Source organism: Leopardus geoffroyi, chromosome B1 (genome assembly GCF_018350155.1).
Source record: "Leopardus geoffroyi isolate Oge1 chromosome B1, O.geoffroyi_Oge1_pat1.0, whole genome shotgun sequence".
In the NCBI taxonomy this organism is placed as follows: Eukaryota; Metazoa; Chordata; class Mammalia; order Carnivora; family Felidae; genus Leopardus; species Leopardus geoffroyi.
In genome coordinates, this window is record NC_059327.1 from 52,365,283 (window position 1) to 52,382,546 (window position 17,264).

Here is a 17,264-nt window from a genome sequence, read left to right on the forward strand (position 1 = left end):
AATCTCTGGCTTAGGAACTGCTTTCTGGCAGTAATTGGGGCAATTATAGGACCTCATTAGTTCTCCCTTTCCCAGGGATCATAATTCCATGCTGCCTGTTGTTCAATATCGGAAAATAGTTTTCTGTCTAATTTTCTACTCATTTTGGGGGATACAGCAATTCCTGTAGAGTTAACTACTCATGAGTGGAGGCAGAAATCTCTTGGGATATATACGATGTAGTCTTGATGATTTTTCTGAATTCTTGCATTTTCAAAACTGTCCTTATCTTCAAACTGGGTTGATCATTTTACTAGGTATGAAATTCTAGGCTTGAAATATTTCCCATGAGGAATCTTCAAAGCCTGACTCCATTTCTAGCATCAAATCTAATGATCATTTGATGCACGTTCCCTTATAGGAAAACTCTTTTTCTAGAGAGAGAAATAGAAACTTGTAGGGCCTCATATGTATTCTAGGAGCTCTAACATTTTTATCAAATATGTTTATATATTTTAAAAATATTTTCAGTTATCAGAGGGATCTTTCCATTTTAAGACTTATTTTTTTAATTCTTGTAAATTTCTTTTATTATTTTTACATTATTTATTTTCTATAGTTTTTATTCCTGTTCTGATTCTCTCCTTGTATGAGTGGAACTCTTAGTGTTATTTTCCTAATGATTATTTCTTAATTTCTCTTATATGAGTTGATCATATATTCATCTTTTTTTTTTTTTAGTCAGTAGACTTTACTTTTTGTAGCTTTAGGTTTACAGAAAGATGAATGGAAAGTAGGGAGAGTTATCATATACCTCCCTTGCTCTCTCCATTATCCTCCATTATTAATATCTTACATTCATGTGGTACATTTGTTACAGATGATGGACAATATTGATACATTCTTATTATCTAAAGTCTATAGTTTATATTAGGGTTCACTCTTGGTGTTGTTCATTCTATAGGTTTTGATAAATGCATAACATGTATCTACTATTACACTATCATAAAGAATAATTTCACTGCCCTAAAAATCCCTTGTGCTCTATTTACCTCTCTCTTCCCCTCCTGAATCCCTGGCAATTACTGATCTTTTATTGTTTCTATCATTTTGCCTTTCTAAGAAAGTCATCAAGCTAGAATCATACAGTATGTAACCTTTCAGATTGGCTTCTTTCACTTAGCAATATACATGTAAGTTTCCTCTATGTCTTTTCATTGCTTGATAGCTCACTTTTTTTTTAATGTTGAATAACTTTACATCATCTGTACCATAGTTTCATGTCATTGAGGGAAATCTTGGGTGCTTTCAAGTTTTGGCAACTATGAATAAACATGCTATCAACATGCACATCAACATGCACATCATGTTGCATGCACAACATGCACATCAACATCAGCATGCTATCAACATGCACATGCAGGTGTTTGTACAGACCTAAGTTTTCAATTCCTTGGGTAAATTCTGAGAAGTATATTTGTTCAATCATATGTAAGAGTATGGTTAGCTTTGTAAAAACTGTCAAACTGTCTTCCAAAGTAGCTGTATCATTTTGCATTCTGACCGTTTGCATTCTGACCACATCCTCACCAGCATTTGGTATTGTCAGTGTTTTGGATTTTAGCCATTTTATTAGTATCTTACTGTTGTTTTAATTTGCAGTCCTCTAACAACATATGATATTGAGTATCTTTTCATATTCTGGTTTGCCATCTGTATATCTTTTTGTGGTGAGGTGTCTGTTCAGAACTTTTGCCCATTTTTAAGTTGGGTTGTTTTCTTACTGTTGAGTTTTAAGAGTTCTTTGCCTACTTTGAGTACCAGTTCTTTATCAAATATGTTTTGCAAATATTTTCTCACAGAATGTGGCTTGTCATTTCATTCTCTCAATAGGATCCTTCACAGAGCAGAAATTATTGATTTTAATGAAGTCCAATTTATCAATTTTTTTCTTTCATGTACAATCATGTCATCTGTGAACAGTTTTTTTTCTTCCTTCCCAATCTGTATACCTTTTATTTCCTTTTCTTGTATTATTGCATTATCGCAGAACTCCAGTATGGTATTGAATAGGAATGGTGACAATGAACATTCTTGATTGTTCCCGATATTACACATTATCAGGCTACAAGTATTATAGTAAAGAAATCAGATCTGAACCAATAGTTTCTTCATGTGAATCATTTTCAAGTTTGGCAAAGAGGCACATCTGACTTTGCTAACAATAACTGACCTTTAGATTACAGTTCTAAAGGAGCAAGGACTCAGCATGGAATTCGTTTTAAAGGGGAATGAAAGGGATACCTGCATGGCTCAGCTGGTTAAGTACCTGACTCTTGGTGTCAACTCAGGTCATAATCCCAGGGTCATGGGATTGAGCTCCACGTTGGGCTCTGCACTGAGCATGAAGCCTGCTTAAGGTTCTCTCTCCCCCTCTCCTTCTGCCCCTCTCCCTTGTTCATGTTCTTTCTCTAAAATTAAAATAATAATGGGGTGCCTGGGTGGCTCAGTCGGTTGGGCGTCCAACTTCAGCTCAGGTCATGATCTCATGGTCTGTGGGTTCAAGCCCCGCATCGGGCTCTGTGCTGACAGCTCAGAGCCTGGAGCCTGTTTCCAATCCTGTGTCTCCCTCTCTCTCTGCCCCTCCCCCACTCTCACTTTGTCTCACTCTGTCTCTCAAAAATAAATAAATATATTTAGAAAATTAAAATTAAATTAAAATAGTAATAATAATAATAACAAAAGGGAATGAAAAAGTGTCCCTCTTCTCTGAGTAAAAAGAAAAATTGTATTCATTCTGACTTTTTAACTTTTTGGCTCCATTCCCTGTTAGTTTGGAAAAAAAATAACGTTTTTCCACTTGGCATCAAGGAGGACAGAAGCATCTCAGCTTTCATTAGCATGATGTGTAGAGTGTCCATCCCCTAACTGGACCTCATTGCCATTGAGTTCCTTCTGAGCTTCATGGAAAGATTTTTTTGTTAATCAGACTTCAGGAGCCAAGGAGGCCATTTATCTAATTGACTAAAAAAATACACTGACTTCCATTTCAAAGTCTCTTAAGTTTTATGCTTAAAGAAGTCTTCAGTAGTTGATCAAAAAAGTTGTATTACTTCACCCTGAGTTAAGTTGGATGAAATGTGTGTTTAGTTTCTACTTATTTAGAAACTGCAAAATAGGACAAGGCTGCTATGGAAGAATCCCTTTCCCTTCTTTGGTATATGTAGTTCAAATATTTTTGTTGTTGTTACATTTAAACTATATCCGTGTACATTAGTCTGTTTTGGACCCCTCTGCTTGCATTAAACATAGAAATAAAATCATTAATTTGAAACAAACAAAAAAAAAGAGAGTCATCACCAAGCAAGGTCAACTAAGTTTTCTTCTCTATTATCTTTTAAGAGTTTATAACTTCATGTTTTACATTTAAGTCTATGATCCATTTTTAGTTAATTTTAGTGAAAGGTATAAGGTCTGTGTGTGTGTGTGTGTGTGTGTGTGTGTGTGTTCATATTCATATTCTGGCATGTGGATGTCCACTTGTTCTAGCACTATCTGTTGAAGAGAATATACTTTCTTCATTGAATTGCCTGTGCTCCTTTCTATATTTGTGGGGAATCTATTTCTGTGCCTTCTGTTCTGTTCCATTGATCTCTGTATCTATTTGTTCATCAATACCACAGTGTCTTGATGACTCTAGCTTTATATTAAATCTTAAAGTTGAGTCTTCTGACTTTGTTCCTCAATTTTGTATTGGTTATCCTGGATCTTTTGCCTCTCTAAATAAACTTTAGAACCAGTTTATTAATATTCACAAAATAACTTGCTGGGATCTTAATTGGGATTGCTTGAAAAGTGTAGATCAAGTTGGAAAATCTGACATCTTAATAATTTTGAATCTTCCCATCAACGTACATGGAATATTTTTTCTTTTATTTAGGTCTTCTTTGATTTCTTTTATCAGAGTTTCATAGTTTTCTTCTTGTTCATATTTTGTTTAATTTATAGTTTATAATTTCATTTGTTTGGTGTAAATAGTATTGCGTTTTTAATTTTAAATTTCAATTATTTATTGCTGGTATATAAGAAAGCAATTGACTTTTCTATATTAACCTTTATTCTGCAACCTTCCTATAATCATTGATTAGCTCCAAGAGGGTTTGTTGTTGTTGTTGTTGATTCTCTGGGATTTTCTACATAGACAATCATGTCGTCTGTGAACAAACAGTTTTTTTTCTTCCTTCCCAATCTTTATACCTTTTATTTCCTTTTCTTGTGTTATTGCATTATCTCAGACCTCCAGTATGGTATTGAATAGGAATGGTGACAATGAACATTCTTGATTGTTCCCGATATTATACATTGGTCTTTTTATGTTATTTTCTAGGATATTGCTTGACTTTATATTCTAGATCATTAACTTGGAACGTCCATTGTATCCATCTTAATATTTTTCAATCACATTTTTAATTTACAATAATTCCTCTTTTCTAACAATAATTTTTGTTTTCTCACATCAACATATTCCTCTTAAATTTATACACTATCCTGTATAATCTCTCTAAGGACACTAATTAGAGGTTTTCTTAAAAGTCACTTTCTGCATTCTGTCTCTGCTTTCTCCTGAACTATTCTACTTGTTTATTTTTAACCTTATCTTTAATATTGCTCATTTTCTTCTGATTCTTTTGACACTTGGGTTGCTGTTTATATTTATGGATAAAGGACTTTGTTCTGTATTGGTAGTTGATATGGATTTACTCTGCAGCTGTGCAAGACTAGTTCCCCACAGGCCCCTTCCCTGAATGGAATGACAGTCTGTATGCATCTTGCATAAATTGTATGGGACCTCCCGAAGGTGTGAGAAATAAGAAGGCAATAAGATTGTATTCTAAAAAAGCCATATAAGGTTTGTAAAGCTAATCATAATGCTTGGCACCAATATTCATGTTAGTTACTATAACTGTCCATGGTCGTCATGACGGTGGTTGTACCCAGATTTGTAAACTTAATGCCTGCTGGCACTTCTAAGTCCTTTCCAGTCAAAAAGTGCTACTTTTATGAAGCACAAACTACATGCCAGCCTCTTGTGTATACGATCTTTATTCCTTGCAATAATTCCTCAAGGTTAGCATACTATTTCCATTATGCAGGCAAGGAAACAGAGGTTTGGATTAATAAATCACATCATTCTACCAAATGGCTATTAAGCAGCAAATCCAGGAGTCCACACAATTCTGTGAGTTTCCAAAGTCGGGAAGTACTTTCCGCATCACACCCACCACATTGTCCTTCACACACTATTAAGGAGTCAGGCCTCTGTGCTATGACACCTCGCTGGCTGATATTTTTGAGCTTAAACTGCATGCATTTTTACTCTTATTTTAATTCAACTTGTTAGCTTCAGGCAATCATTCTTGAGGGTTTTTTTTTTTTTTTTAAATCTGGCTCTGTTAGTTTTTCCTCTCATTTTATGTCTTCCGAAAATCTAATGAACAGAATTTTTGAGTCTGCACACAAATTGCTAATAAAATATTAACTAAGAGAGGCTGAAGATAGAACTCTGAAGCATGCCACTATAGTCCTTCCTCAATGTGAGATCAATCTATCCTTTAGCACTACTCAGTAGGGTGGCTCACTCAGACACAATCGCCTGACCCTGGGATAACAAACCTGGCCCAAAATGAGACTTACAACAGTAATTATAAATAAATGAATCTCTTGAAATTCTCCAAGATGCTCTTCCTTTAAAATTTTTTTTAATGTTTATTTATTTTTGAGAGAGAGAGAGAGGGAGAGGGAGAGAACACAAGCACGGGAGGGGCAGAGAGAAAGAGAGGGAGACACAGAATCTGAAGCAGGCCCCAGGCCCTGAGCTGTCAGCACAGAGCCCGACACGGGGCTCAAACCCATGAACCATGAGACCATGACCTGAGCTGAAGTCAGATACTTAACTGACTGAGCCACCCAGGCTCCCCACCAAGATGCCCTTCCTATCCTAAAATCCTACCAGAATCTACCTTCTCTTGTCTAACACTCATACATAACTTTCTAATCAGTTTCATGTTTTTCACAGATGTCATCATAAGTGTCTTATTTTCATTACTTCCCATACTTTGGAACAGAGTGGGTCAACCAGACTTTAAAGACAGATAGAATTGGTTTTTAAATCTATGGCTCCCTGTGTGGTCTTGAGCAAGTCCTTACACCTCACTGAGCTTTGGTTTCTTTGCATGTAAAATGGGAGGGACTGCATCTGCTGTCAGGCATAGACATACTGTACGTAAAGAACACAGCACAGTGTCTAGCCTTGAGTAGGAAAGAGTACAAGGCACTGTGCTAGTCATCATTAGCATTCGTATTTTCATGTATTGGCAAATCCTGCAACAAAGACTTTTATACGTTAATTCTAACTCTCTGTATCTCTAGCTGGATATCTGTGTCTCTAGATCCATTCAATAATCACGATTAACCCAAAGATGTCAGAGGCCTGAGACCCTTGTCCTCTTTTCTTTTTCTGTCTCTAACCTTTTCCAGCCTCATCTTTGAAAGTATAAAATAGAGTCAATGTTTCCAGTCCAAGTGTGCACACCCTACCCCCCAAACCTGGTAGATAGAGGTGTTTCTCTGCACAAGCCTGCCTTCTTTTTACAAATTCCGTCTCTGGGCTGTGCTTAATCAACGTGGGGGAGGTGGCTCGAAAAGCCTGAATAATGGATAGTGTCTTTTTAAAGAAGTTCAAGTCGTGAACATATAGATCTGAAAAGATACCTGTGAGCTCAGTGGGAGAGAGCAAGGCTTTGAAGGCAGAGATGAGACTCAAATCTTTGCTCTGCACTTTAGTTTCTGTACCTCTTTCTTCAGTCTTCTGTCTGAGGACGAGGAGGATGATGGTGAGTCTGTTTAGCTCATAGGCTCATTTTGAGGTTTCTGAGATACAGTGTGTGAAAGTCAATTGCAAATTGCCAAGTATCATAGAGATGCCAGCTAGTATTACAGAAAGGGAAGTTATTTCCCCCTTGTCAAAATCTTGTAGAAATATATTAATATGTAAGGAATGTATGTAGGGAGGATAGAAGAAATTCATTTCATTTAAAGACAAGCAGATCACTGGCAGGAAAACTATAAGCATTATTTATGAGGCACTCATATGAAGAAATACCCAAGCTCGGCAATACTTCTAATCCTTTTTACAAGTAATACTCCAAAAGTGCAGCCAAATTAAGAAAAGGTCTCCGTGGGACCCCTGAGTGGTTCAGTCAGTTAAGTGTACAACTCTTGATTTCAGCTCAGGCCATGATCTGACTTTCTGAGATTGAGTCCTGCGTCAGGCTCTATGCTGACAGTGTGGAGCCTGCTTGGTATTCTTCATCTCCCCCTCTCTCTGACCCTCCTTTGCTCTCTCTCTCTCTCTCTCTCTCAATAAATAAATAAAATTTAAAAAAAAAAGAAAGAAAGGGTCTTCATGAAGCAGGGTTGGTGAGCCTGTCTGCATCAGCATCATTGGGGACACTTGTTAAAAATGGAGACCTTGGAACCCCACCTTGGCCCCAATATCAGAACTGCTAGGCCTGGGCCTCAGGAATTTGCAAACTCCCAAATGTTTGTAATGCAAACTGAGATTTGAGAACAGGCTAAGGAAGCATAATGGACTCCATTAGACAGTAGTGAACTCATGATTTGCTTTTTTTGGTTAATTTTTTTTTAAAGGAAAACAATACAAAGAAATTTAGAAATTACAAAGTAGATTAAGGCTCATAGTGCCATGAATACAAAGCACAACTGTAGTTGTATTTATGTCTTGCCATATTGGTGGCATGTTTTAATTATCACTACTGTGAGTGTTTTGAAAATATAAATTTGCATGGTGCCTCCAAAAAAAATAGTTTTATTCACAGGTTAGTAATTATAACAAGAACTTAGACATCAACACGGTGCCATTTTTCCTCATAATTGCCTACCAGATTTCAAGCTTCTCTGTCAGCAGAATCAAATGTCAGTGACTCAGTAAACACGTGTCTGTAGTTTACTTAACACAGCTTCACAAGAGTGCTGTCTTCCTTCCTGAAGCTTTGCTCAGCACCCTCAAACTTTTTACCACTTGAAAATCTTCTTTATGAATTTTACCATGGTGCAGAGCAAATTTCCACAGTGGAAAAATTTTCACTCTACAAAACTGAAATAGCCATATGTGTGTCTCCTCCTCACTGTGCCTAAATTGGCAGCCACTTTGACCAAGAGCACAACCACGTCGCAAGGTGTCACTGCTAGCTTGCCCCCTGGCAGGGGTTTGTATGTGCCCAGGGGCTCCACCTACTCAGCCAGGAGTTACAGCTCTGTATCAGGTCCTATACCAGTGGTGGGCAAATATGCTACTGGTATTTAAAAGTATCACACAAGGTGTTGACTGAGGTTTCTTGAATAATTTTATCATACACTCTACAATCCAGCCAATGGAAAAACTCTGTTTCCTGAATTAGGTTCCTATCACCACGTCTCTGGGAAAGCACTGTTTCTCTATATCCAAAAACTATTCAACCCTGGTGGAATTACGCATGGCATTTTTTCTTTCTGATCTTTTACTTTCTCAACTAACAAACGTGGAAAGAATGATGGAATGAGAACATCAGTATTTAGTAATATTAGTAACCCCCCTAATGGAAACATTAATTGAAGTGTTGATGAGAAGCTTGTCAATGGAGACGTCAGACCAGCATCACTTGAACCCAGATCTGTCTTAGCATCACTAAAGTGGTGCAGCCAGACGGTGTGAGCCTCCTGATAGTATGCGATATTGAGCACGTGCTCCCTCCATAAGACATCCCCATGAGAAAAAGATGAATCTAGGTCTATGGAGCCCATAGAGTTAATTCTATGTACTATGAATAGGGAGATAGAGAAACAAGTCAACACAAGGAAGCAAAATCTAGAATGTAGAACCTTCTATAGGACCACCGACGTGTTTTTTTCAAATTGATGGCACGAAACTAACCCAAGTAGAGGGTGCAGGCTACTCCAGTTGAGGGAGAGACATAACAATCATATGTGATGTAGGAAGCTTGTTTGAATCCCGAATTGGACAAACCAACAAGAAACCACTTGTGAGACAATTGGGGGAATCTGAATATAGACTGGATGTTAGATAATGCCATGGAATTATTACTAGCTTTTTTAGGTGTGATAACAACATTGTGGTTATGTAAGAAACCGTCTCCACATTTTATTTTTTATTGTTTTAATTTTTTTTTTCAACGTTTATTTATTTTTGGGACAGAGAGAGACAGAGCATGAACGGGGGAGGGGCAGAGAGAGAGGGAGACACAGAATCGGAAACAGGCTCCGGGCTCTGAGCCATCAGCCCAGAGCCCGACGCGGGGCTCGAACTCACGGACCGCGAGATCGTGACCTGGCTGAAGTCTGACGCTTAACCGACTGCGCCACCCAGGCGCCCCGCCCCCTCACATTTTAGAGACACGTGCAAAATATGCGGAGGTAACATGGCATGTTTCAAGCCATTCGTTTCATTTCGTTTCAAAAAGCTCCAATCCTTTTTTTAGAAAATTATTTGTCCTCAAATATTTCAAACAAGAAAATAATTTTTAAAGATAATTATTGAATACAGGTGATGAGTATGCAGGTGTTCGTTATACTCTTTATTTTTATATTTTGAAATTTTTCATTGAAAATAGTTTTCACCCAAAAAACTGTATCTGAATTGTCCTTTATGGTCTAGCTAGTGTTTCCTCCCAGGTGGAAGTGATTTATTCTTGCTGAGTTCACAAAACCTCTCTTCTTTATATAATCCTGCCTACGTTGAATTGCTGTGAGTTGCGTATACGTCTCACCTCTTTATCCTACCACGAGGGCAGATTCCTTCCTTGTTTCCTCTCTCTGTCTTTGCCTGACACAGTACATAGTTGGCAGCGACTGAATGAACACAGCGATATAGAGTTCTAAGAGCCAGCACTGCTACTGTTTTATGTTCGCTTGTGGAGCAATCCATATTATTCAAGTTGAGCTATCCTGAACTTGAGACTCAAAAAATGGGTTTCAATTCAAGTTCTTTGGCTTCTTCTTTGATTAAGAGTCGCAGGGCCATTACTACAGTTTTCTCATCTAGGAGGTGGGCAGGACTTGGAATGCCAAGACGTTGGCAAACACTCCGTGAGGACTCCACGAGAGAACTCACTGAAGGGAAGACACTATCTCAGCATGGCAGCCAGCACCCCGGGTGAGACCTGGCTTTGCTAATAGGCTCAATGCTGTTCCACCTCAATGCCTCCCTTCCATGTCTGACAGGTCAAGTCAGAAAGATAAAGCTTTCAGCTAATAACAAGGCAAGGTGTTTCCAGATTGCAGACTTAGGAGCTAGTCAAAACTGGAGGTAAGGCCATCCGCACAAATTACTAGCTGTTTGACCTGGACAGACACTTCATGTCCCAAGTTCATCTCATCTGTAGAAAGAAGGTAGTAACACCTATCTCACACAGTTACTGAAGAAATCATTACTGATAATTCGTAAATGTGGAATAATAGTAAAACCTTTATTGAATACTTACTGTGGTCCAGGCACCATTCCAAGATGCCCTAATAGCCTGTAATAACTAATTTAACCTTTACCACACTCTGTTGTAAACTGTTATCTCAAGACTAAGAGACAGAAGTTAGCAAGTTAAGCAACTCGCCCGAGGGTACCCAAGTAGATAATAGCAGAACCAGGATCCAGAGCTCAGCATCCTTATCTAGTGTGCCATGTGGTGTCTCTCCAACATGACAGTGTATGTAGCATGTCTGGCTTTGGGTGTGGCACATGGGGAACACTCAACACGTTACAGCACCTGCTCTTTAAAAAAGTAAACTAGAGGGGCACCTGGATGGCTCACTCAGTTAAGCGTCCGACTCTTGGTTTCACGTAGGTCACGATCTCATGGTTTTTGAGTTTGAGCCCCACCTCAGCCCAGAGCCTGCTTGGGATTCTCTCTCTCTGCCCCTCCGCCACTAGCCCTGTCTCTGTCTTTCTCAAAATGAATAAATAAACTTTGAAATAAAAGGTAAACCAGAGTTTACCTGAGTTTTCTGTCGTAAGATTATATGCACTTCACAGCTAACTTCATGCATGAGACTTTTTTTCCAACCAAATCATCTCCCTGCCTCTAAAATAACATGCCTGGAATAGCCAATGCGGATAAAGGGACTCAGAGCCATCAATACTTTTCTGGGCCACCATCCACATTGGCCTTTGTCCCCCTGCCTACCTCCACCACCAAACACCCTGACTTCCAACACCAGGCCCGCGGCACCCTCCTCCTAAAAAAAAGGTAGGAAATCCCAATGGATCCCAGGGCCACCTTTGGGCATCATGAAGCCCTGGGAAGGGAAAATGTCACCCAAGTTGCTCTGAGTGGCCTCTAGTTAACGTTTATTTACCACTCTCTATGCTCTGTTCCTTTCTCTCCCTCATCTTGCTAGTTTGCATGACAGCGGTGAGAATTATGTACAGGCTGTCGGTCTTGACCTTTATAAAACATACATCTTTGTGTGTCAATATCCCAAAATATTTTCCGTATGCTGCATTTGAACCTGAGCACGTCAGCTGGTGAATGAACATTCCCAGCCTCACGGGGGCCTGCAACCGCCTGCCAGCAGCTCGGTCTTGGCAGGACAACCATTTTCGCCTGGGTAGTAGTGTTTGCACAACTGTTTTAATGTTTTGGTGCATTTTTCTCTAATTTTACACAAATTAGTCAAATAGTCATTGAACTGATGCCCACAATGATGGGTGAGTGCATCATTAAAAAAACATCTGTGAAAGACTGAAAATAGATTGTGAAGATTTGCCAAATGGGCGAGACGTAACTGAGAATTTCGTAACGTGGTTTAATTCTGTAGAAAACTGCTCCCTCCCCACAAAACAGCAAAGTCGATCGTTTTGCTGTTTTTGGCATTCACCTTTGAGTATGCTTTTGCGGGAAGGCTTTATGTACAAAAACGAGGAACAGTTTCATACCTCCCCATTTTTGTAGAGGAGACTGAGACTCAGAGACATTAAGGGACTTGCCCAAGTTCACACGGCCAATGCCTAGCTTGCTTTCGAGTCCAGGTTCCTTGACCCGCTGTCTTCCCCCCACTGCACCAGGGAAGGGAGAAATGTGCTTGAGTGTGCCTGAACTCCAGAGCGGCCCACAGGCCTCCCGGCTCCAGCAGCAACCCCCGAGGTCTCTCCTCCCAGTCTCTCCTCCGGATGGAGGGCTTCTGAGGCAGGTGGCAGCCCCCACAGAGGAGAGGACTGGGTATCTGAACCTGAACCTGAACTGTGGGTCAAGGGGGATGGAACCTTAGGCAGGGATACCTGTGCACCTGCTTCGAGCAGCAAGTTCCAGGCAGCACTGGGGCAGAGAACACCCTCCGGCTCCTGGTTCTGCCACCCTCAGTGTGACCTTAGCAAGCCACCTCGCCGCTTTTATCTTCAGCCGTAAAATGAGGATAATCGTAATCAAACTATGGATGCCTTCCTGAATATCACATAAATCGTATATGCCAAGTGCTTTTCTACCTGTGAACTGCTGGGCAACTGTAAATAAAGGGTTTCTAGTTTGTCTATTTTTAGTTGCTGTTCCACCACATCCTCTGTCAGGCTGCGGCTGTGTGTCGGGCTTTGAGCATCTCCCCTGGGGCAAACACTGATCTCCCCGCTCTGGTCAAAGTCTGCACAGCGGGGATGACTCCACGCCAAATAAACAAATAGAAGCCCCCTTCCCTCATCTTCCTCACCTCTTGCCACCCCCCACCCCACTACACACACACCCACAAGCACACACACATGGGTACGTGCTCATGCTTGCTCTGTCATGCACACACACAGGTGCACAAGTGCGCGCTCTCCCCCCCACCCCTCTCCTTTTCCCTCCTTCTCCCCCTTCCCTCTCTCTTTCTCTTTCTCCCCTCTCTCTCTCTCTCTCTCACACACACACACACACACACACAAACTCACACCCTTCTCTCATCTGTCCTTCACCACTGGAAAGGAGACCAGTGCCTTCTCAGTGCAGCAAAGCCATCTGGAACCACTGAGGACCTGCACATGTCACACTTCAGTTTTGCAAGGACTTCTGCATTTGCTGGCTCCACCCAGCCTGAAACTGCTAAAATATCACAGCAGGGTGGCAGCCCAGCACCCAGACGCGGCTCTGGTGATCAAATGGCCTTCTGAGTAACTCTAGTCTCCAGTCAGAACCACTGGGGTGGAGGGACCCATAGCGAACCTATGTATTTATAAAAACCATGGAAAAGCATCCGTATATATACTGCTAAGGAGTCAAAGGACAAAGAAGTGTGAGTAGCGGGTGATTTCATTTTAGGAATTTTACTGCGTGTCAAGTTATTTAGATGATCAGTTGTGTTGTTTAAGTGGACATAAATGTTTGCTCAGGAAGTTTAAAATTGGTGTCAATATGTAGTCCAAGCTGGGAAAATTCTAGAAGCTGTTGCCTGCTGACACTTCATTAGGCCAGGAGGCTGGGAGAGGTCGGAAAAGGCGTGAGTCTCAGGCAGCCCTGGGGGCTGCTCAGTGGCCATTCTTGAGAACAGGTGCCTCATGACTCTCTGTGGCTGGGCAAGTCGTCCACATTCTCTTGATTTTTCTGCTTGTAACGACAATATATGCTTACTATTAAAAACTTCATGGAACATATGAAATTATAAGAAAGAAGGTAAAAGTTGCATGAAGTCCTGTCGCCTGATAAACAACATTAATATTTTCGGAAAGATCTTTTGGGGGCACTGCTTTGCATCGACACCTACAACACGCATGCGCGCACACACACACACACACACACACACACATGGTTTTTGTAATTCACTTTTGTTTTTTGTTTTTTGTTTTTTTACCCTTCCACCTCCCTTGTCTGTTTCTACCTCCCCCACCAATAACGAAAGTAAACAAGTTTGCGTTTATCCCCCAAACGTCTCTCCACATAACATAAAAACATATGCATATGCCTACCTATAGAGGTTTCTTTTCTCATTCTTTGGTATTTCCAAATATGGGATAACTTCATGCACTTTTTTGAATCTTGCTTTTCTCATGTAACAGCATGTTGTAGAAATTCCTCTTAAAATTTTTTTTAATGTTTATTTACTTTTGAGAGAGAGAGAGAGAGAGTATAAGCAGGGGAGGGGCAGAGAGAGAGAGACATACACAGAATCCGAAGCAAGCTCCAGGCTCTGAGCTGTCAGCACAAAGCCCAACACGAGGCTCAAATCACGAACCACGAGATCATGACCTAAACTGAAGTCTGACGGTTAACCGAGTCACCCAGGCGCCCCAGAAATTCCTTTTAGCTTTACCTGTAAAGATCTAGCATATTCTTTTTTAGAATTGCATAATATTTTAGTCACTTTTAGAATGCAGATTTATTCAAATGGTGAGCAGTTACAAAATTTTGTTTTGTTTTTTGCAGCTATAAATATTACTGCAATAAACATTTTTATATCTCATACATTCGTATATAATGATGTTTTGTTACTCTGTGAGATTCCCAGAAGTGGGATTGTAAACTGAAAGGTATATGCATTTTTTAAGTTTTTTAAGTTTATTTATTTTGAGAGAGACTGAGAGAGTGAGAGAGCAAGCACAAGTGGGGGAGGGACAGAGAGAGAGGGGGAGAGAGAATCCTAAGCAGACTCCGCGCTGACAGCACAGAGCCCAACTCGGGGCTTGATCCCACAAATCATGAGACCATGACCTGAGCCAAAATCAAGAGTCAGATGCTCAACCGACTGAGCCACCCAGGCGCTCCTGTATTTTTAAGTTTTAATAGAATTTTAAAAATTTCTACATGGTTGGTAACATTTCATATTTTATTTTTCTAATAACTATTTATTATGCCCTTACCCCTTGCCTGGTACTGTTTTAACAATTTGGATTCAACAATGAGTAAGACAAAGATCCCAGCCCTCATGGAAGGCTCATCCGAGAAATACAGTGGAGAAGAAGAAATGAAATAACCATAACTATAATAAATACTTTAATTACAGAAATGTATGAAAACACAATTCTCCTTTGATTTACCATCAGCAACTGACATTATCACTCCTTTTCTTTTTTCCCCAAACTTATTGATAGAATGTGATATTTTATTATCTTATTTTGCATTTTCCAACTAGTAAGTAATTTTAACATTTTCACATGTTTATTTAGCTATATGAATTTGTGTTGGATAAACTGCCTATTTATATAAACTTTACTCATTTTTCTTTTTTTTTTTTTTTTTTTTTTTTTTTTAATTTTTTTTTTCGACGTTTATTTATTTTTGGGACAGAGAGAGACAGAGCATGAACGGGGGAGGGGCAGAGAGAGAGGGAGACACAGAATCGGAAACAGGCCCCAGGCTCTGAGCCATCAGCCCAGAGCCCGACGCGGGGCTCGAACTCACGGACCGCGAGATCGTGACCTGGCTGAAGTCGGACGCTTAACCGACTGCGCCACCCAGGCGCCCCGAAACTTTACTCATTTTTCTATCAAGTAGATTGTATGCTAGACCCATACTTCTTGTTAATTTTCATGAGCTCTGTGTATATTATAAATAGACATTTATCTGTGGTATGGTTTGCAAATCTTTTCCCCAATCTGTTGCTTATGCACTGATTTCATAATGTTGTTGTTTTTTGTTTTTTGTTTTTTTTAGCATATAATACCTTTTGTGTTTGTAAATTTGTCTTTATGTTATCAACATGTCTTTTTGTCCTCCTTAGCTTCTGGCTATTCCGTCTTTGTTAATTGCTATCTCTGAACTCTGGATCATATGTATAGTCTCCTAAATTTTCTTTCAATTAAATTTAAAAAAAAATAATATTTTTTTAGTACACATGGAGTTTATTTTTTAATATGGTGTGAGGTAGGGGTCTGATTATATTTTCTTCTAGGTAGACAACCATTTTCCTAATACCATTTATTAAAAATAAACTATCAGTTCTCCATTGAAGTAAAATGCTACCTTTTTCATATATGCAGTTCCAAATGTACTAGAATCTGTTTACATACTTATTATTCTGCTCCACTGATTATATCTCTATTCTTATTCCAACTGTATGCTATTTTGATTACAGTGTTCTTTTTCATAGTTTTAAAGCTAGATTAAAATTGTATTTGGCCATAGAAAACTTCAGATGATTTTATCCAATTAAAAATTGTAATTATTATTGAAAGTACATTTAATTTATCTTAGGAATGAGGAAGAGGACATAATCAAGAAAGAGAAGAGATTAAAATAATTACAAGACAATACTACCTAAAACTTTATGGCAACAAATTAGAAAATGTAGAGGAAATCAATGGTCTCCTAATAAATCATATAATCATCAGAATGGTGCAAAGAGGAGGAAAAATGGGAATCAACAAATTCCTGTAGAAGAATTGGAAATGCACTTGAAGATCTACTTTTTGGTTTTCTTTAACTTTTTAAATTTATTTTACATTTTTTTCTTTTTGAAGATTTTACCTATTTATTTTTTAATTTAAATTCAAGTTACTTAGGGGCGCCTGGGTGGCGCAGTCGGTTAAGCGTCCGACTTCAGCCAGGTCATGATCTCGTGGTCCGTGATTTCGAGCCCCGCGTCGGGCTCTGGGCTGATGGCTCAGAGCCTGGAGCCTGTTTCCGATTCTGTGTCTCCCTCTCTCTCTGCCCCTCCCCCGTTCATGCTCTGTCTCTCTCTGTCCCGAAAATAAATAAACGTTGAAAAAAAAAAATTTAAAAAAAAAAAAAATTCAAGTTAGTTAACATACGGTGTAGTATTGGTTTCAGGAGAACTGAGTCATTCATCTCTTACATGCAACACCCAGTGGTCATCCCAACAAGTGCCCTCCTCAATGCCCATCACCCTGCCTCCATCAACCCTCAGTTTGTCCTCTATATTTAAGAGTCTTTTATGGTTTGCCTCTCTCTAGGTTTTTATCTTTATTTTTCCTGCCCTTCCCCTATGTTCATCTGTTTTGTTTCTTAAAATAATATCTACTTTTTTTTTTTTCAACGTTTATTTATTTATTTTTTGGGACAGAGAGAGACAGAGCATGAACAGGGGAGGGGCAGAGAGAGAGAGGGAGACACAGAATCGGAGACAGGCTCCAGGCTCTGAGCCATCAGCCCAGAGCCCGACGCGGGGCTCGAACTCACGGACCGCGAGATCGTGACCTGGTTGAAGTCGGACGCTTAACCGACTGTGCCACCCAGGCGCCCCAAGATCTACTTTTTAAAAGGACTTCAGAGCAGGGGCACCTGGGTGGTTCA

General features: G+C 39.6%; 1 protein-coding gene across 3 annotated transcripts in view; it reads left to right on the forward strand.

The window, feature by feature from the left end:
* The window catches only part of BLK (BLK proto-oncogene, Src family tyrosine kinase), a 79,817-nt gene that overhangs the window by 40,022 nt on the left and 22,531 nt on the right, over window positions 1-17,264 (forward strand). Inside the window, exon 1 of one of the 3 annotated variants that reach the window (XM_045462398.1) lies at window positions 13,027-13,311. The exons of the other annotated variants lie outside the window; for them this stretch is intronic. The gene's annotated coding sequence lies outside the window, so the exon portion shown is untranslated. Of the gene's footprint in view, window positions 1-13,026; window positions 13,312-17,264 lie in introns of those variants that run through there. 3 annotated transcript variants of the gene reach the window in all.